A 22190-nucleotide genomic window follows, 5' to 3' on the forward strand; every position below is an offset into this window, starting at 1 on the left:
CTTTTGTGATGTGTCTGACGAAGATAACCTTGCTATCGAAAGGCGTCACAAAAGTTTTAAATATTGGTTTATGTGTTTAAATGTAATTAAGTTCAATGGATGGATATTCAAATTATTTATTTTTTTTAATATAAAACAATCTGCGTCATATATAACACAAATTGTGACGGGGACTATGGGGAAAAGATCTGAAACAATCTGTACATACAGGTAAAATAGTATTCCAACACGATATTTTGAACTGTACGAAACAAAACAGTACTTAAATAACAGGGTGTACAGAAAATGCCAGGAGATGCATGAGGAAGACAATTACCATCCCCTTACACTCTCTGGTTGGTGTATAAATAAAATGGTAGGGGGAGGACTTATAGGTGAGTGAGATCGGTGGCCTCGCGGTCCAAGGCAACAGACACTGAATCTAAGCTTGAGATAGCGCAAGTTCAGATCCTGTCTGTGACCTTAGTAATTTTTATCAGTGCCATCGACCTTGTACAGAATCGACTCTCCTCGCATTCTGTTCGACAAGATCCTCGCACTGGCCAGTAGCCCACCCATGAGGACGGGCAAAATAAGGCTGAATATGGGATCGGCCTCTCCTTTAAATGAAAAAATGCAACAGATATAAATATATATATATATATAATATATATATATATATATATATATATATATATATATATATATATATATATACATATACATATTACAAGTTCATCTTCGTGAAGAAAAGGTTATCATAAATGTTAACCCATTTATACATACGCGTTTTTTTCTTTATAAAAAGAAAAATATTGTTAATGTTTTAGAACATTTAGAGCTGGAATTGGTACATTAGTTCTAAATCACAGTCCAGCGAACTTTCATCTAGCTGTTCTTGCTGACTGTTGCAAAGGGAGTCTTTGGAGTCAAATTCTGACCATCTTATGTTTTAGGACATTTTCTAAGTTAGATGAGTACTTTACCTATTCGCTGAAAACTAAGACGCCGTGAAAAATAATGGTTATTCATTATAGCATGTCCTCACTGAAAATGTAAAAAATTGAAAATAAAATAATGTTTACACAGTTGATTATATTAATCATGCTGGGTATCTCAAACCACACGTCAACTCTTTAGAAGCAGAATGGTATGAACCGGTAAATAAATTTTAAACCTACTAAAATATTCTACCGGATTTAGTTAATCTTTTTCATTTCCTGAAATATAACTTAATAGTTCCAAATCTTAAAAAGATCAAATGTAAACATAGTTCCAGTGATACATAATTTTTAAAGCTTTTTTAAAGCCAAGAATTTTAAAATTTGTTTTACGTTTATCTTTATTCGTTTCATAACAGCGGGAAGAATTTGTATGTTTTATATTTCCCCCCTCTCCAAATACGGGTTGGAATCCTTCGGTATGATTTAATTTATTACTTTACATAAAAGTAAGTTTGAAACGATACCACACAATGCAGGGTTATTAAAAGTTTAATGTTCAATTCCCTATTCCAAACGTTGAAAAATCTAAATTTCAATTAACAAAAAATTCTAAATACAAAGGCAGGACGTTTTATGCCTTAAATTAAAGATATCTTGAATCTGAGTCACTTTTATATTCAACGGTTTTCCACATCTCTTTAACAGTTTTCAAATTGTGGCCCATAAACTTTGTATCTGTGTTCTCTGGAAATATTATTCTCTCTGTTGGGAGATTACTACAAAGTAATGTCAAAATGTCAGTATTAACACTTTGTATATATGACTATTTAGATGTGTATGAATGGGTATATTTATGTGTGTTTATCAGTTTCAAAACTACGTTTTTCCAATTTCGTGCAAGTCTCGTTCCTGAATTATTTTAAATAGGTTCTTCAGCTAGCTAAATATGCTGAAAATAGGTGGTTTTGAGGGCTGTATTTATAAAAATTACAGTTTTTGGATTGTCCATTTTCTCGAGTATGTTTTATTCTTTCAACTGTGTAAAAATGACGGGTGTTAAGTAATTAATCTTTGCTTCTATTTTCTTTTTTGAAAATTATTAAATTGAATTTAAAACTGGTCTGTACCAGTGATTTTGTGAGAACTGTTCTAAGCTGTGAGACTAGGAGGCGGCTGTTAAATAATTATTTTAGGATCAGACGAACCTTTGTGCAGGTAAAGAATTAATTATATTTGGTTTTTATTTCGAACAGTTGTTCCTGTTTCGTACAAATCTTTGGAGCCTTTCTCCGTTGTCTACTAAAAATGTGCTCCAATTATGTCAGTCTTTCTCAGTTGTAAGGCTATATTCATAGTAAATCACCCTAAATCACTCTGAAGATGAGAGTGAATGAGAGAAACATGTGACTGTGTGCGTGAGTGAATGAAGTGTAGGCCTACCTTTTTATTATTTAAATATTCTGTGACGTTTGTATGCAATTTTATTATTGTTACCGCAATAAAGTTATATTATAGTTCCGAGTTGCAAGAGAAGAATAGAATATCAAATTGCTACATTGTTTTAATAATGCATCTTGCGAAGATACGAATTAATACTCTGTTGTGTTTGGAGTTCCTTCTAATGACTTTTATTTTAAAATTATACTAGACCATTATTTTTTATGAAATCACGATTTAATCTTTTCAGTTTTGGAAACATAAATTATGTCAGGAAATGGCGGTCATGCCGTCGTCCCTAAATCGCTATATATTTTGGTAGAGAGTGCAGTTTTATAAATTAATTCTTTCATTGTACTGTGCAAGACATTATTCAATTAAATTATTAAGATTTAAAGTAAGTGTACAATCATTGTCAAACGTAATAACATTAGAAATTAGTTATTCAAAATTATATCCAATACTAATTAACTGTAAACAAACAACTGTAAAGTCGTTGGTATAGTGTAAGGATGACATTGCGTGATTATTAACTACTTAATATTCTATTAACTTATAAAATTATAATAAACTTCATGAGTTGCAATTTTGATCATTAACATTTGAAACTATGGCAGGTGCCACGTGCCAGTACGAAAGTGCGGGGAGAAAGGTTTTGAAATATTTATAAAGGATTACGCCCCATTATAAGTCCCGGCCTACTTGATAAAGGGTGCACTGAGTCATGGAGTGAAAGGCCACAGTGAAAGGAAGACGGTCGTAAAAAGCCATATTCAACACTGAAGCAAGGTCGGATTGATATTTATTCTCTATAGAAAAGTTGGGGGAATCGTTAGGGGACTTTTTGATCCAGACAATGCACCGACGGCGATCATTTTCGGTCGGATAGTTCTTAAAAAGTGGACTTACACCACCATGAAACTTCGTTCTATTGTACGCTTAATCAATTGTATCTTTTGCTGGAAGACGGCCAATGGGAAGTTCACTGGGGGATTTCCACAAAACGCAACTAATTAGGGCTTATTTCATTTTTAGTACCTAAAGATTATAATACCAAAAGTGTAAGAGAAAACTATTAATTATTATCTAATCTATTTCTAAAACATAGTGAAATCTGAAAAATATTTATTTTAAAACTAGAAGAAACTGACTTTTTACAGGTTTAGAGTTTTAAAAATGTAAAGAAAGAAGAGTCCATCCTTTGCATTGTACGATTGGAGACTGAAAAATAAAACTTTGGATCTATTTCTTGGTAAAATAGAGCTACATTTTTTACCTATTGAAATGTACAAGGATGGTGTTTTAACTCTTTTCAAAAACCAACCCAATGTTTTCAATTTGAAACCCGCCTTTATACATGGCTAAAATAGAGCAGTAAATAACAACGGTTTTTCATATAAATTTAACGTATTCATCGTCAGTAGGTAATTAATATTCTAATATTACATGTAAAACAATTAAACTTAAAAGTTAATTGCGCTTTATGAACAGTAAATATTAAACTTAATATTAGAAACCTATATTTCCGCGGGGGGAGTTTTTGTGGTTGTTTCAAAGCTTGTCTTGCATTATAATCTCAATGTTCTTGCAGCCCTGGTATAGACGTTCGGCAGAAAAGATTCAAAACATGTGGTGTTGCAGAGTTTTGGATCTCAGTTTGAGACATCGCAGGCTCAAATCTTGTCTGTGACTAACACTTTTTATCAGTACTGCATCGACTCTCCCTCTTATTCTCTTTTATAAGATCTTCCTCACACAGAGCAGTGGTCCTTGAGGACGGGCAGAATACATGTGAAAAAGGGATCGTCTTCAAGAATTGTATCAAAATATGGCGTTTATTCCAAACAACGTATACCAAGATATATAGCTGGTTCATATATGTAAATTAACAACTAAAATAATTACATTTTTAATAAAGAATATGGAATGTAAATCTAAAATAAGCATAAAAACAAATAATAAAATGTATTAATTAAACAACTACCTTTTACCTGAAGTATGGTAATAGCTCTTATATTTATTCAAATTCAATTAGCAATAATTGTTAATATTGATAATATTTTATATGTATTTGAAGCTAAACATTTTTCCAAGCAATAATCAAATTGACGTGAATTATATTTCGGATAATATTGTAAAGTTTATAATTACAAAGTTTTAGCCCGCCGAAGACTGAGGATGCTCTAATTCTCCCCCTTTCGCTCTAAAAGACCCGCCAAAGCACTCGACACCGTGTTCCAGTGCACAATTGGTGGTCAATGGTACATACAATGCCCTCATTAAAACTCAATCTCATCAGACAAAGCGTTGTTTAGGTCTTCCTGCTGCCACCTCTTCCCTGCCCTGCCAGCCGGGCGCTCGCTGCGGTTGTTTTCCTTCAGATGTATTCGTCAGTTATTGATTTCATCGTAGTCGAATTTACGAAATGGCAAAGCCTTGGTTTTAAGAAAGATTTAGTTTTGAACTTCACAGCTGTGACACTGGGCAATGATTACTGTGTAATCATGTAAAATGGTGGGATTACGATGTTTTGGTTGGGTTAAGCAAATTAATTAATATCAGAGCCATGACTTATGAAGATAACGTATCTTGAGATTGAAGAAAATAAAAAGTCTTCGTTGACTCCACAAGGTTTATAGGCAAAGAGATTTGGATAATTTTGTCTTCTCATAAAAATAGGCTGATATATCAAGTATGACTTGAGGAAATGGTGCTTTTCTTACTGTGAATAAATGTATTAAAAATTAAGAAATAAAATATGGTTTGAACATTAATCTATCAATCTTTCTTTAAATTTAATTAGGATTTTGCAACGTATACAAATTTAACCAATACAGTCACATGTATAAGGAATTCATAGATAGTTTATGTATACACTATCAATTACCCACCGCTTGGTATGCAATTTTATAGGTTTTGCACCTGTATGAGCACTTCTTCGACTAAATTATTTTTCTGACGCCTAAGTGAGTATGCCTTCATGGCACGCTCAACAAATATGTTAAAAGTGTATATTTATGGCCATTGTAATTTACTCCGGTTTTAGTATATTTTTGCTCCACCATAGATTTTGCATTTTTCTCTATAAAATAATACGTATAACAGATCAGAGAAGCCTACTTATGTCAAAAGACTATGATAGGGTTTATAATAATGTTTAAAAATATAGTAAAAGTTATATAGTAACTTTGTCTTTTGTATCTAATTCTTAATATTTTATATAAATGTACAGTTAAAAGTACATAACAATGACACTACTTGCGTGTTTACTTCTTTTTAAGACTCAAAAATATTTATAATATTTTGGAACATTTAGAGCTAGAATTGGTACTTAAGTTCTAAAGCACAGTTCAGTCAACTTTTATCTAGCATAAGTTCTTGGTGACTGCTCCTAAGGGAATTTCGGTTTTTCAAATTCTAGCCATCTATTGTTTTAGAAATTGTTAAGGTAGATTTTTAAATTAAAGTACTTACCTAATTGCTGAAATCTAAAGACGGCGTGAAAAATTGTTACTTCTTAGGGAATTTACACATTATAAATGTAAACAATTTTAAAATTGTGGTTTAATTAATTAATCATATAAATGTCATAATGTAATGTTTACACAAAAATTTGATTACATTTGACAGGTTCTTTAAATTCATACTTCACAACTTTAATGTCCAAGGCGTACGCCGAGGCTATTTTCTAAATAAGAATAGATATATTTTTATTTTCTAAATAAGGATAAGAATATTCATTCCAGGAATCGTAAGAATGTCAATGTAAAATTTCAGTTGAATAGTGTACGCGTGGAAGCAAAGCAAACGAACAAAGGCACCTTCGCATTTATAATATTAATGGGATACTTGAATAGTAATTACACAACTAAAATCTAAGGTTTTCCTATTTAAAACACTATTTACACAATTAATAAAACTCTTAAAATATATTTCCCTCAGTGCGGATCTTCAGCCGGTTAAACTCTAACCGAAATATTTGAAGACTATTGTGTAAGCAATTTTTCCATGTTTACAACCCGAAAACTTATTATTATAATATTATATTTATTATTATATATTATTACTTAACTTAACTTATATAAGTTGTAACACCGACCGCGTATGAGTAAGAGCTAAGATTCACAAAATTACAAATCGTCTTTGATATATATTTATATTCATACATGTTATTATTTTTCTGTCATATATATATATATATATATATATATATATATATATATTATATTTTAATTCTATTATAATTAAATAATAAATATAATAATATATATAATAATAATATAATATATATTATACAGGGTGTCCAAAAAGTCCCGGGTCGGTTAAATATTTAAAATAGAGCTACAAAACCTTACACAAAGATACTGGACATAAAAATCTATTTTATCACATATTCAGTGATCCGCTACTTCTTCAGGGGGCGGCCCGCCAGGAGTTAGAAGAAAATCTTAAATGTAAGCATAGGTTGATATGCATATCAAATAAAAGGTCTTTATTAGTAGAGTACAGAGCCGCAAACCCGACCTCAAACGGATAACCGAGTCAAAAAATGACAGCCGTTCAAAGATGGCTTGAGTTTGAGTTTGCAACTTAGGTTAATGTAAAAAATAAACTGATGAGCTTTTTGATTTTAACTAACTAACCCAAAACTGTTTACAATTAATTGTTGTTGTAGAATAATAAGTTCCGTTATTTCTGAGAGGGATCGGAGTTTTGGGTCATTTTTGACTCGGTTATCCGTTTGAGGTCGGGTTTGCGGCTCTGTACTCTACTAATAAAGACCTTTTATTTGATATGCATATCAACCTATGCTTACATTTAAGATTTTCTTCTGACTCCTAGCGGGCCGCCCCCTTTAGGAAGTAGCGGATCACTGAATATGTGATAAAATAGGTTTTTATGTCCAGTATCTTTGTGTAAGGTTTTGTAGCTCTATTTTAAATATTTTTTTAATTATTTAACCGACCCGGGACTTTTTGGACACCCTGTATAATATATTATATTATAATATATCATATATATATATATATATATATAGTTAATTACCAAGTATATATTTATCTTCAGCTTTTTTTCCATTATCCCGATTTCAAGATGACTACAAGTTCCTATAGTACCTTGCAATCGCTGATCGTGTTACAGCTTGCTCCAAGAGCAGGATGCGATTTGTAACTACCAAGCAATTCATCCACAAGCAATTCATCCACAAGCAATTCATCCACAAGCAATTCATCCACAAGAAATTCATCCACAAGCAATTCATCCACAAGCAATTCATCCACAAGCAATTCATCCACAAGCAATTCATCCGCAAGCAATTCATCCACAAGCAATTCACCCACAAGCAATTCATCCACAAGCAATTCACCAAACACTATATCTGATATTGTCCTTGAAACAGGAGCGCGGCCAACAGCGCTATTCACCTACGAGCTGATAACACCAACAATGCCCTGAATGTAATGCCGTGATGTGGTTGGGAGTGTGTGCCTGTCCGCTAAGATTCCAGTTGCGTCTCGTTCCGCGGCGGTATACACATCATCGGTCTTATTCTAGTGTTAATTTCATTCCGTACATGTAGTGTTTAAACTGACAAAGATACATTTTCTGTATAGTACTGGGCGTATGCATGTGATGTTTGAACTTCTGACTTAAGGTATATAATAATTTATAATCGCTTTACTAATTTTATTGCATAGATTAGAACAAGGAAGAAAGATACGATTATGAGGATTTAGGTAAGTAATGAGCAATGTATATTCAAAGTGTAAGTGTGACATTCTTATTTAATTCAATCTGTTTTAATTACCACATGAGTGTGTGAAAATGGAGCATTATAATCTTTGGTAATAATTGGTTCACACACTTAAGTTCACTTATATACCTCAATAGTAAATGTTTTGTGGTCCTCTTTTTGCGTTGCTAGCCATAAATGGAAAACAGAAAATCCTAATGGATTAATTGTTTCAAATTTGAAATTTCAGTAGAAAAGATATAATTTTTTCAGCAAATATACGCTCTGGGTTCACTGATTCGAAAATTATCACGTGGACAGACGGACAATTTCCAGAAATCTGCTTTCGGCTTCAACTGGCGGGGGAGACTTCATTAAACGCTCAGGCAATTAAAACTCGTATTAGCTCATTTTAACGTCATAGTTACGTTTTTGAGTACAACCCTAAATTTGCGATAGTTAAATATATTGTAAAATTTCCTTGTACATCATTGGTCTGCAAAACCATACAAGTAGATCAAAACTACGTGATCCAGCGACGAATATCTAACGATTTTCAGGTTGCACAGGCCTCAATTTTAAGGTCACTAGCCCAGGCTTATGCAAACGCTCGCATACTATACACGAGTGCTTAGTATGTTAATCAGTACGTTGTATATTATAACATTATTTTCTAGCCATGTTCCAAATGTAGCCACTTATTTCACCTCAAAGTTAGTTTAAATTTGATAAAATATGTGACTAAACGCACAGACAAAGATGTGAGTTAAATTTTTAAATACCATGCATAAGGTGTTCCAACGACCATAGTTTTCATCGTGAATTCCAATTTACATAACAGTAAAAATAGCCCTATCATATGATAAAACATCGAGTTATACTCTGTTTACTAAATTAGACCAGTGTAACCAGTCACTATTTGACATGCGAAAGTTGAGTACTATATTAGAGTGAAATTGAGTGTACTGTTTTGAAAGTTAATGCAGAGGTAGTACAGATAGAGTACCACTTAGAATGTCAACCCTCTAGGTTATCTAAATAGTTATGCTACGGTGCGCATCGGGTATTGTGATCAGCAGCTGGCGGGAGAGGCTTTAGTAAACTGTCATTCAATAGTATCAATCTTAAGATTGCTCGGGGGTTAAACCTTGTATTTGAGCTATATACGTATGAGTAAACTTCACAGAGGAGTGAAATTATAAATTAGGTTGTGACTTCATAAAAATTATATACACAACGTACAGTTAAACTGTCAGTCAACAGTATCAATCTTAAGATTGCTTGGGGGTTAAACCTTGTATTTGAGCTATATACGTATGAGTAAACTTCACAGATGAGTGAAATTATAAATTAGGTTGTGACTTCATAACAATTATATACACAACGTACAGTTAAACTGTCAGTCAACAGTATCAATCTTAAGATTGCTTGGGGGTTAAACCTTGTATTTGAGCTATATACGTATGAGTAAACTTCACAGATGAGTGAAATTATAAATTAGGTTGTGACTTCATAACAATTATATACACAACGTACAGTTAAACTGTCAGTCAACAGAATCAATCTTAAGATTGCTCGGGGGTAAACCTTGTATTTTAGCTATATACGTATGAGTAAAATTCACAGAGGAGTGAAATTATAAATTAGGTTGTGACTTCATAAAAATTATATACACAACGTACAGTTAAACTGTCAGTCAACAGAATCAATCTTAAGATTGCTTGGGGGTTAAACCTTGTATTTGAGCTATATACGTATGAGTAAACTTCACAGATGAGTGAAATTATAAATTAGGTTGTGACTTCATAAAAATTATATACACAACGTACAGTTAAACTGTCAGTCAACAGAATCAATCTTAAGATTGCTTGGGGGTTAAACCTTGTATTTGAGCTATATACGTATGAGTAAACTTCACAGAGGAGTGAAATTATAAATTAGGTTGTGACTTCATAAAAATTATATACACAACGTACAGTTAAACTGTCAGTCAACAGAATCAATCTTAAGATTGCTCGGAGGTTAAACCTTGTCTTTGAGCTGTATGTGTATGTGTAATCTTCAAAGAGGTGAGTCAAATAATAAATCAGCCTGCGGCTTCATCAAACTTATGGACATAACGTACAGGTAAACTGAATTGATTTTTACTTCATATAATTACATGCTATACTTAGTTATTTACACACACTGAATAGTCAAAAACAGAATCCCTTAACCCAATCACTTTTTACTGTTGAATTAACAATACCGGATGCATAAAAATGCTCTGACTAGGATGAAAACAAACTAAACTCTACACTGTTGTCATTTTTTAAACACATATTGTTTAAGTTAGAGTAGGAGCAACTCTTAACCGCCTCGGATCAATCACCCATCTTCGGTTTAACCGTCATCGTTCCAGGAATTTGAGTCACGTCTATTTTTAACCACACTCAGTGTAATAAAAATGACGATGTATGCAGGTCATTTCAGTTTTTCTACCGTCTTAGTTATTTCTTGGACAGTACAGCTGTGTACAATATTACATAGTGGGTCATGAGCGATTTAAAAAAAATGTAATTTGTTGCTTTTTGTTTTTTATATACATTAAATACATTTAATCGTTATGAATATTGTTATGCTCATTGTGGTATTCTATAGCATAGAACCCAATAAGAATGTAATGGAGCCTGATATTTTATAATTGTAGTATTAATTTAACCCGAATTTACTCTTATCCGACCTAGCTTTGGTCCTGTAGGTGGTCAGTCAGTTAAAAGGGCGACTAATGTTCTAAAGAAAATGTCTGTAATAACAAAACTGTATCTATTATAAGGAAATTGGGAGTTCCTTCTTCAAATCAGTTTTCGTTCGACACTTACCAATTCGAGCGAACTCTTAAGGTAAACAATTCGTATTGTAGTTGCGACATTTCTAAATCTTTGGATGTTTTCACCTAAGGAAAAGTGATAACGAGTCCTTTTTAATTAAAATTTGCTTTGTAGTTCATCCTATATTATATTACTAATTTATTTAATTTTTGGTGTGTTTACTATATATTTTTTGGCCCAATACGAAATATTGCGATTTATGTGTTTACGTATAAATCTAGGGTGTATAAAGTGAGTTATCCGTTAATACACGTTTTGATCGCATGATTGCTCAGGAAAGGAACTTTAAAAAGTTTATATTTATTCAGCATTAAAGAGGCAGTCAATGAAAACATAAATATAATTTGTATGGTGTAATTTCTAAAAACGTGTCGAATATGATGGAAATTCCATCTCCATAAACCGTTCTGCACCTTTTTTTTAACAGAAACGTTCAATATCTAAACGCTGTTGTACTTAAACCGTTCTCAAAGAAATTCATGTTTTTATTTACAAACGGATTGAGACAACAAAGCGGGATACAGCAGGCAGGTCATGACGTCACCGCAGCTCACCGCGCCGATGTCGCTCTCTGATTTACATCCGCCAATCACGTGTCAGCCGCTGTTTTACCTTTGTCAAACCGACCCTTTATTGTGTTTTATTACCGTTTATAGTTTTTCCCATTATTTACTTTTCCATTGTGCAGTTTTAATAGAAATTCCGCCCCTCCTGAACTATTGATGTCATCATACACCGTGTCGACTATTTACATGACACTCCTTCCTTAGTAATTCCACTTTTTACAATGTTATTTTGTGATTAGTGATCGTTATTGAGGAATCGATGGAATAGGTGATGGAAACACAGGAAGGATCTACTATAACTTAATAAACGCAGAATGGATGCTATTTAAATTGTGTTACTATGCTTAAGTTTGTATTTTATAATAATATGATATATACTCCTGTTGTCTCCTTTTTATTTAACTTTTTGTTCTGATTCAAAAGAGCACTTTAATGATAAATTTACCCTCTTCATAAAAATGTTATCATTATAGCAATTTCTGTTGCTGTCAACCGCAACATTAAGAAGTATTACATTTATGTAATCTAAATACAACAGGCAATAAGGGTAAATAATTAAATTAATAAATTGTATAGATTATATTTAAAAATATTGTTTATACCTTTATAACCCGTGTATAAATATATCTTGTGTAACAAAATGTCTTCACCAAAAATAAAAAATGTTTTCCTATGATTTAAACCTTTTTTCGTTGTTATGATGTACAAAATATTTCGGTAATACGATTCCAATTTTTATGTACACTGGTTATCCTCAAACGCCTAATAACTCCGTTTGAATTTAATATACAAAAGTTTAATTTGTGTTATTCTCAGAAATTACATTTCATTATTTTACTTAATCTTTAAATCGGTGAGCAACATGACATACAATATTAGCTATTTACTGCTCGAAACAAAAAAAATGATGATTATAAAGTAGGAGTTCTTAAGTGTGAAGAGACGAGTATAGAAAACATGAAAGAACACTTACCATGCCAAAAAGCGCAGCAATGCAAAAGTGTTAAATATGTAAATAAAATTTAATATTCATGATTTTTAATTTACTTGTATTGGAATGGTTGTTTCACGCGGCGTAGCACATATTTTTCAGTATTATACCAAGAATATGATATGCACTCCTGTGGAGTAAAACTCCTAACGTTAGAGAACAAAACCGAGTTAGTTATCTTAGCAATAAACTAAGATAGTAGATTTTTACGCAATATTTTGTGGCACTCTTGTGAATTTTTAAAATCATTTAAATTTATAACTTATAACTTTATAAACAATTGGAGTGAGTTTCTAAACTAAAGAACAAAACAGTTCCTTAATGAGCGACTAGGATGAATAGTAAATTTATACGCAATAACTTACTTCATGTAATCTGTTTTGAGCAGTTTTTTTAAATTACATTTGGAGAACAAAAATTATTCTCAGTGAGAAACTAGGATAAATATGAATGAAGCAATAGTTGGTGTTCTTTTTGAGCAGTTTTTGAGATTATATAGTTTATAACTTAAAGGACCAGTATAGTGACTTTGTAACATTAAAGAACGAAAACATTTCTAAATGAGCAATTCGGGTGAAAAGTAAATTTCTACGCAATATTTCGTGCCATATGTTTGGCCAGTTTTTTAGATCATAAAATGTATATTAATTAAAATTATATATTTTTGATCAATGTTTAAATCATTTCCTAAGATTACATTAATTTCTAACTATGAAATCTTTTGGGGCGGAGCCCTAAACCTGGAGAGCCAAGCCGTTGTCTAGTAAGCAAGTAAAGTTGAAACATAAATTTGTACGCAATACATCGAATCATTTGTTTGACCAATTTCTGAGCATTAATTTCTAACTTTAAAGTTCTGTGAAGCTCTAAGATCCTCTGAGAGAACTGTATGAGATCTTTTCCTAGATAACTCATATGATATAACAAGAATCTACATTAACAATACGACCTCATCATTGCTTGTCACCGAAACGAACAGTATTTTATAGTTTCCCGCAGAGTAAAAACTTTGTCCACAGCGCAGCAGGGCCGAACGCCACACATATCCGGCAATACTGAAACAACAACAACAACAACAATGGTGTGTCAATAATGAGCCGTTGACATCGCCACCGTCCGTAGCAGATTTAGTGTTCAGTCGACCGCCAGATCGCAGCAGGCGACAGGGATGATAATAGCGACCGCATGAATTATGTACAAAGTGGCGAGCTATGATAAATAAAATGTGCTGGTGCATATCGAGTGCAAGCACACTGCGGTTGTACGGTCACGTGACCCGGTCCACGGTCCGTCGTTTCATCTGGTAAACATTGCTTCACTATTTGTCGCTTCTACTGACGTTAAAACTGATTATTTATATTTGAATTTTTACATTTTTGGCGCACCAGAGTTTTAATCTACTTTCAGAGTAGCTTTTCAGTTTGTAAGCGTATGTTGCACAAAAATGATCATACAGATATAAAATGCTGTTATATTATTGATTTTTATAATAACAGCGTCATGGTATACAAAATTTGATAAACAATTTTCAACTAAAACACAATAATGGATCAAATATTATAACCGTTACACAGTTGTTTGAAACACCCGCCATGTTAACTATTACTCTATGAACCGAAAACCAATTTGCACTGCGTAAGCACACAAATGGGGTTTACATAAATTGATTAAAGAATTTTCCCTAAGAAATACATAGATTGTCCGTCGTGCTATTTTTAGTGGTGGTCGAAATAGGGGGATTATTTTTTCATAATGTATTGTTCTTATCTTGACCCGTTAATAATAGTTCAATCATCTTTAGACTATTAGAGACTCAAATTAGCTACTTTAGCCAAATAGTTTGTCTATAAATAGTAAGCTAACGCCGATTTTACATTTATTTACTTGTCTGCTACGGTGTTTTAAGTGCATTAAACTAAAAAATACAATCTGCGAAAAAATGATGGTTTTAATCATTTTGATGCCCTTACATTTTGACCTTCTAATGTCACCAAACCTAGCGCGACTGGCAATCGATTTCTTTCTTTAGGGAAATGTCTATATCGATTTCAAGAAACTTTTGTATGCTTAAAATGGTTAAATGTTAATGCTCGATACCTTCACTGTATATAGTATGGTAGAATATTAAAATTATTATAAATTTGCATCAAGCAAAATTTTTTGTATATGAGTCAAACTGCAAGAGATTTTTTTTCAATTTATTGGTTTCAAATTTAGTCCAAACGGGTGTTTGTTTGGTTATTGACAAACTTTATAATTGGAACTCTTCCGAAAACGTTGACATGGGCAAGATTTGCACCCATCCAGTCTTCTTTGGAATATCACTAAAGTTAAAAAGCATCGTTAATTATCCTGTAGTAGTTTCTAGCAACTGACAGGTGATTTCGTGTCAAGTGTGCCCATGAAATCGGAACAACGCCTGAGCAGGAACAAACACCACGCGTGTCACCGCACTCTGATTTACATCCTCCAATCACGTGTCACCCGTTGTTCTTTTGTTCCGTCGGTCAAACAAACCCTTTATTGTGGTTTATTGAGGTTTTCTATTATATCTCTGGCGGTATGAAAATAAACACCATTCACTGTGGTGAATGTTGTAAGGAAATTACGTTTACACCATATAAACACAAAATACACAGTCGATTCTCAATAAAATATTGTTTTTAGTTGATTGGGTTGAAAAAATAAACGATGGAGTATAGTACACAAAAATACAGTTTCCCTAAACTCTAATTTCGTAAACCCAAAATAAGGTTATGAATCAGATATCTAATAAACTATGCTAAAAGGGCTATTTTCTACGAGGGCTATTCAGGAAGTAAGGACGTTTTGGAATTATAAAAATACCAAGTAAAAAGAAATATTTTATTATATACATGTGAAATAGGGAATAAAATACTACTTTTCTACATAATCATTTTACAAATTCAGGTAAGTATCATGGCAGTGGACAAGCTTTGAAGTTCCTGCGTCATATTCTGCGGCCTGTGATCTCAGACACTTAGTGATAGAGGTCCTCATCGTTTTCAAAACGCTATCTTGTTAGCCAGGTCTTCGGAAACAAGTGAAAATAACTTGGAGCAAGATCAGGACTGTAGTGTAGATGAAGAAAAACTTCCCAGTTGAACGAGTTCAAGAGTTCTTGAGTACGGTTTGTCGTGTGCGGTCGGGCATTGTCAAGCAAAAGCAAAATTTTGGATGGTAATTTTCCTCGGAGTTTGTTTTTGTCAATTCTCTTAAGTTTTGCAATGTTCGGCAGTATCACTGAAAGTGTATTGTTGCACCACGCTCGAGAACATCAATAAGAGAAACATCTTACCTGTCCCAGAGCACTGTTGCTATGATCTTCCTTGCGGGTAAAGGTTGCAGACATTTCCTTGGTTTTTAGGGGAACCTGTGTGTCCCAATTCTATGGCCCGTAATGTCGTGTCACAATTCACGATTCGCGTAGGTTTCATCTACTGTTACGATTCGATCCAGTGTGCATCACCTACTAGATGGTAGGCCTCCTAAAACGTCAAAGATGACCTCATTCGTTGTCCTTAATGGTGATCTGTAAGCGATTTTAGCACCCATCTTACACAAAATGTGTGGTAGCATAGCTTTTGTGCAACAATTTCAAATAATAAAGTCCTGTGAAACTTGTAGGAAACCTGGAGAAAGCTCAGTTATTGTGGAACGGTGGTTTTCGCGAATCTTTTCCTCAACTTTGGCGACCAGATCATCAGTCACAATCCTCCGACGTCCACTCTTCCTCATGGATGTTTGTTCGTATTATTCAATTTAACGTTTAAATATCTAAGTTCATATTTCCCACTTCAATACATTTTTGTCTATAAATAATGTTAAATGTTGAAAAAATAATTAGATTAAACATTTAAGACTCTAAACTTTACGTATCGACTTATTATAACGATTTAGGTTCACAGGAAATATATTTAATTAGTTAACCTGAAAGTCCACATTAGATCATAAAGCACTAACAAAGATCATCTGCAAACCTTACGTTTTGCATAAAACTTTATTTACGATATTTAAAATAGAATGGAGTTTGTCTGAGCGCCATTGAAGCCTATATGCTGACACAATTTCTTTCTTTTGTCTGCTGGAGGGATGTACAAATTTCTTTCCTGTGCAATGTATGTCCATATATCTTACTACAAAACATATCGAAAATGAAATGAGCTATAGGCTTGAAATTTTGCGTGCAACTTTAACGAATATGTGGTGTGTCGTTCTTCAACCAGGTATAAAATTCTACAGTTATGAAACCGAACGCATACACATAAAACTGCTACAAACGTGTGCTACGCAGACATTTTAATATTTGTTTAAAAATATTTTACATTAAAATTCATCTAGATCTCATTATTTCATACTTTTCCGAGTAATATTAGTAAAATGAGATGATGAAAACGATGTTGGTGCAAAAGCTTTGTGTTAAAATCTTAGGCCTTTAAGATAACTTCGTTTGTGTAGGACTTAAAGGAAATTATATTTTTTTATCAAATATAATTTAAGGAAATTACATTATTTGTATTTATCTTTTAACGAAACATTAATAAAAACATGTCACTCCCTGAATCTATAACTTATATACATGCTATGAGAATTTCTCCTTTTCAGCCATGTTTTTTTTTTTTTTTTTTTTTTTTTTTTTTTTTTTATATGATTCCAAAATTGCCTACTTTAAATTAATTTTCACATGGAGTGATAGCGTTAACTGTTTTTCTACTTTTTCTGTGCTCTACGTTATCGTAAAGAGCTATGAATTTAACATTAAAACTAACATTACTTAGAAAATTATAATGAAATGTAATAAAATAATGTAAAACAAAAGGATTTCCTTGTAGCATATTTTTAGTAACTAATGTTATTACTGTTTTACATGTACTTTTACAGTATTTTTCATAAACGTTCAGAGTTTGAAATGGTTTTATCATATGTTTAATATATCTATTTAAAAAAAATTTCAGATCCATTATTTAAATTGAAACTATTTTTTCAGGCTCGAAGCTACATGGGGATACATATGGATAACTTTCCAAAAGAGGTAAGTTTTCGGTTAGTTGAGAAATTTTTCCCAGTTTATTTTTGTTCGTGTATAAACTAGTTTTATTTTGTAGTCATGCGATACGGTTAAACTATATTTTCTCTATATTTACGGTCAAAACATAAGAGTACCAGTTTATGTTTTGTACCTTAACCTGCAAGTCATTTAAAACATACAAAATGTTACTTTTAGACTAGAGGTTGTTGATTTAATATAATAGTGTTCCATTTACGTACCAGACCTACACTTAAAAAACAAATTTACCAAAAAAAAGCTGTAAAAGTATTTTAAAACCACATTTATATTAAGCTGTATATGGCTAAACGTAACAGAATTTGTAGTTTTAATTAATATTACATATTCAGTAATTCTATACATGCTAACTTTATAATGTTTTTACTAGATGTTAAACGGGTTTTCATTCCCTTACTACGACTTATGGAGTAATCCCATTGGCAATTTAATCTTAATTCGTCTTACTCAGATGAGTAAAAAAGTAGTGTTTTTTTAACATCTTTCAAGCAGAGAACTGTCACGCGTACGCTAGATTCTCCCAAGTCATGTCCGATAGCAGAGACAATCATCATTAAAAAAAGCAATGCTGATGATTTGTAATCCCATCATCAAATATCCTTCTGTTTCACTGCATCAAGTCCTCGAGTCGTGATTAAATAACCTCAAGAAGTACCACCATTGCAGGCTTTTATTGAAAGTATATTCAAAGTGTATTCTATATTTTGGAATACACCTATAGTGAAAAAGAAGATAAATCACTGGATGGTGTAATTTACTAATTTTATGGAATTACTTTTTTATTGTAAATAATATTCCAGATCGTCTTAAACATAGAGCTATGTCAGTATGAGGAAGTGTCATGGCAGAGAAGGCGTTGATGCTGAGTGGTGGGGAGGGGATGTAAATAATACCGTTGTCAGCTAAGATGGGATGGACACATTACCGGTGCATTATGGGAAATGGTAGTGCTAGAGTGACACCGCCACCATCAATACACTTTGGCTACATTATCCTCCCTCCACCCTCGTGCTGCTGGCGGTGTCCTTTATAACAGTTGTCATTTATTTTATTCCTTCACAATCATTTATTTAATTATAAACGGTGGACTATTCGGCTAGACCACTTAAACCCGTTGTTGTGATTATGGAATCAATATATACGTATATTTATATACTATATACTATTACTATATTGGTATATCCATATACTATTACATGTTATATATTTTTGAGTTCCTACTAAGTAACATGTTTAGTCCAAAAACAAAATATCCGAGATGTAAATCTCTATCTGTTACGTCTCTACTATGAATTGTTCTAGATATTTCTGTTATTAAAATTAAAAATTAAATAATGAACTATAGTTAATCCTCTAAATAAATTAAATTTGTAGAGTTTAAACTCAGGATTTTTCACCCTAAGTTGTAACGTCTAAACATTTTTAATGGTAAAAGTGTGTGTTTCGTAAAACTGATATAGCTATCATTGAAATATGTGGGCATACAATGTTTTAAAATTGCAGTATATATATATATATATATATATATATATATATATATATATATATATATATATATTGTTTCGTGTATACCGATTAGTAATGTTGACTATACTGTATTTCCAGCTTGCGCCTTCATTTCGTGTAACTGGCACAATACATACTGTATTTATATTGCCGACCTCATCCATGGCAGGCGTCTCATGATCATACGGATTATTTGTCTGCTTTCGAGTGGTTTGGACGTTTAATATTTTAACTTATATACACAGCCAAAATAGAAGTTGATTATTGTTGTAAATACAACTGTTATACAACCGTATATATTGTTCAATTATTTTTATTTGTGTGGATGTAAACATTATTTTGATTAGTAAACTACATGTTGATTTGAGCATCTTCTATTTTGATTAAACTTAACATTAGTACTGTAAATTAACATTACTGAGCAAATATATTATTACGAAATATATATGAAAATATAATTATATAGCTATTGTATGAATATAACTCTATTTGATCAAAATTATTATGATTGGTAGATGAAACAAATAGAATTATTAAAACTCGAATGGTATTTTAATATTGGTTTAAGTGGTAATATTTCTCCTTAACCAGTATACTTGTAATTATGTTCATTGAGCTGCCTATTATTATTAGTTTCACTGCATTTTGGTATTATTTATATAAAATTACATGAAATATAGCAATTATTTAACACGATAAATGCAGTTTATTATCGAATCAATGAAGTAAATATATATTTCAATATATTCTGAAAGTATTAATATATTCATAATTAATACTTTCCTTGATCCTTTCGCATACAATGATTGAACAGAATTATATTACTTATGGATTATACAAAGTTTTATTCATTTAATTTAGTATTACGATGGCATTGGGAATAAATTGAAACAATGCATATAAGATTAACTGTGTCTATAGTATAAATTACGTATATTGTTACTTCAAAGTAAAAGCAAATCTTGAAGCATTTGTATAACTGTAATCAAACGGATGATCAGAGGGAATGGCCTATGGACAACATACGTAATTCATTTTATTACCGGATCACCAAAAGAATAAGGCGAAGCAAACTTATTAAACATAATTCCTGTATTCGGGTGGCAAATAAATCCTTTTGTAAAAAGAACTTTCTCCAGATCAATATGTCTTCTGGAATATATTCGTTAGGGTGGTATTATGGAAAACACATGATTTCCAAATTAAATACATTATAAAAATGGATATTCTATTAACGTGGGATTAATTTCTGGCACAGCTAAAGTTGTACGTAGACGGTTTATTACCTCTTATAATGATGGAAGTACCACAGTGTAACTATTTAGATCTCTTGTTATTCACATTGTACATTGCAGACTTACATATTGTATTCATCATGGCAGTGTTCATACATATGCGACGCATATTGCCTTAACTTAACGTATGAATCCAAAAGAATTCATCAGGCTATTGTAAGGCGCAAGGATCACATTGAAGATGTTATTAAGTGTTCAATAAAATATGGTCTAAAATGAGCACATTAATTTTGCGTAAGACAATGACTAAAATTATAATATTGTTTAAGTGCCTTAAAATTCAATAAGCTTAGTGAATGTTTTATTAGCTCTGTCAGTAAACACGTATTCATATAAAAATATATTTCATTCCATTCAACCATTTCCATTCCAGTTCATTTTGAAAAATTGGATTTTTTCTGGATAAAGATTTTGATTTGATGTAGAATTTAAAGGAATGTCATCTACGGTTATTGAACTCTCTATGGCCATCTTCAATCGTAGCGAAATATAGAATTTGCATTAAACTCTTTACATTTCAATCCTATCATTGAAGGAGCTACTAATTGATCTCGTTTTACGTTTACATTACGTTTGCGAATTCTGACGTGCTAATCTAGTTGCGTTTTTATTCGTTTTATTAGATATTTATTTTAATTTTATGCATAGCAAATATTAAACCGGACCGTCTGTGGCTTTTACGTGACTGGGTATTCTCGGGTAATCGATTACTGTTTTGAACTTTCCGATAAATAGCTGTAACTTTATTGACCAGAGTATTAGAGCACTATTTTAGAAACACGACTATATTGCGGGATTAAAAATGGAATAGCTGTTTTACGCACGTCTGCCACACTTCTCTCAGCAATTATATGACTATAGTAGTACCTCAAGGAAACAAGTCTTTTATAAACGAAAGCTTTGTAATAGTAAATTGGACTCGCAAGTCCTTGGGTTTGGAAATTTCTAGTTGATTATTGGTGAAAAAGAAAGCTTAATTCTTCCGCAAGACTGTCCTTTTTTTGCAATTTCGCTGTTCGCTAAATATCTTAGAAAAAGTAAAATCTTTATTTACAAAAAAAAAAAAAAAAAACAAACAAATGTTTAAGAACGTTACGAATAATTTGTGATGATTAAGATTTATATGTGTTTGTAGCATTTAAAAATAGTAAGTAAAACGTTTAAAATGAATTAACAATACTTAAAACACGTTTTCTTACTAAGAAATCTCGGATACTCTATTTGTAAAATGCGCCTGCAAACTACCACGCATGCAAAACGACTACAGCACTCAAATTGCCTAATTACTTTCTGCAGGTGCTACGACGCACCGGCACTTCCTTATTACGAGGAGTTGTAACGAATTTTTAAAAATATTAGACAAACCCAAAAGAAAATAATTTAAATTAAATATTATATTATATTAATATAATATACAATTTATACTATCAAAAGTAATATTAAGTAATAGCAATAAAATACATTCATTGATGTAGTGTTTTAGTATCATTAATGTATGATTCAAGAATTTAACTAGTATATGCAAGAAAAGACCAGTTTAATTTTTATTCGAATTGCTGTTCTTCGGTTATGTTTATTCAAACTATTATACATTTATAAAAGCTATTTCGTTAGCTATATGTCATAAAACTTTCTTATTTATCTATAATTTGACAATTTTCAAACATAGCGAAAAAAGTTGAAATGCCTTACTTAAAAGTAATGGTAATGGTGGTAGTGATTTAAGCTTTTTCTTAAATTTTGTAGAGCATTTTAAAATGTTATGAAATAATTTCTTTGTTA

General features: G+C 31.9%; 1 long non-coding RNA gene across 1 annotated transcript in view; it reads left to right on the forward strand.

The window, feature by feature from the left end:
• LOC124365088 overlaps positions 1–22190 on the forward strand; it is a 317158-nt gene that overhangs the window by 144059 nt on the left and 150909 nt on the right. Inside the window, exon 2 of the long non-coding RNA XR_006922701.1 lies at positions 17530–17574. This is a non-coding gene — a long non-coding RNA (uncharacterized LOC124365088). The remainder of the gene's footprint in view (positions 1–17529; positions 17575–22190) is intronic.

Source organism: Homalodisca vitripennis, chromosome 6 (assembly GCF_021130785.1).
Source record: "Homalodisca vitripennis isolate AUS2020 chromosome 6, UT_GWSS_2.1, whole genome shotgun sequence".
Classification (NCBI taxonomy): domain Eukaryota; kingdom Metazoa; phylum Arthropoda; class Insecta; order Hemiptera; family Cicadellidae; genus Homalodisca; species Homalodisca vitripennis.